General features: G+C 38.8%; 1 non-coding gene across 1 annotated transcript; it reads right to left on the bottom strand.

Moving 5' to 3' along the window:
• Nucleotides 1-366: 366 nt before the first annotated feature.
• Nucleotides 367-473, bottom strand: LOC121212821 (small nucleolar RNA R71). Its single transcript, XR_005908195.1, has one exon. It is a non-coding gene; the product is annotated as a small nucleolar RNA R71 (small nucleolar RNA).
• Nucleotides 474-891: the final 418 nt, after the last annotated feature.

The raw sequence follows: 891 nt of genomic DNA, 5'->3' as shown, positions 1-891 counted from the left end.
GCACTATGTATGATTATGCTAAACCTTCTTTAACAGGAACTGAATCGAGCATAGTTAGACTGGCTGTAGCCGCAAATACTTTTGAACTAAAACCTAACACAATTCAAATGATACAATAGTTTGTTCAATTTGATGGTTTGCAAGACGAGGATCCCAACACTCACTTGGCAAACTTTTTGGAACTATGTGATACATTTAAAATTAATGGAATTTTTGATAACTCCATTCGTCTTTGGTTATTCCCTTTTTTCATTGAGAAACAAAGCTAAACAATGCTTGAACTCGTTGCCACGGGGGTCAATCACTACTTGGGAACAAATGACCGAAAAGTTTTTATTAAAATAGTTTTTGCCGTCTAAAACAGCTAAATTACGTAATGATATTTCTTCTTTTGTGCAGATGGATTTAGAAACACTTTACGATGCATGGGAGAGATACAAGGACCTCTTGAGAAGATCCCCTTACCATGGGTTACCGCTTTGGCTACAGGTTCAAACCTTTCATAATGGCCTGAATCCTTCGACTCGACAAATGGTTGACACAGCTACTGGCGGAACCATCAATAATAAGACACCTGAAGATGCCTATGAATTTATAGAAGAGATGTCACTGAATAACTATCAGTGGCAAGTCATGAGGACAAAGCCAACGAAAACAGCTGGCATTTATAATGCCGATACGGTCACCATGCTCTCTAATCAGGTAAAACTCTTGAATAAGAAAATTGATGGTTTCCTTAGTTCTTCACAGGTTCACCCAGTAATGCAATGCGAAGCAAGTGGAGGTGGATCAAGTAGTCCAGAATACCCACCTTATGGCCACAACATGGAGAACGAACAGTTAAATTACATGGGTAACAATCCTCGATCTCAAAGCAATCCCTATAGCAAT

Source organism: Gossypium hirsutum, chromosome A13 (genome assembly GCF_007990345.1).
Source record: "Gossypium hirsutum isolate 1008001.06 chromosome A13, Gossypium_hirsutum_v2.1, whole genome shotgun sequence".
NCBI classification, from domain to species: domain Eukaryota; kingdom Viridiplantae; phylum Streptophyta; class Magnoliopsida; order Malvales; family Malvaceae; genus Gossypium; species Gossypium hirsutum.
Note: the sequence above shows the minus strand (reverse complement) of the source record. Positions and strands in the feature narration are given on the sequence as shown.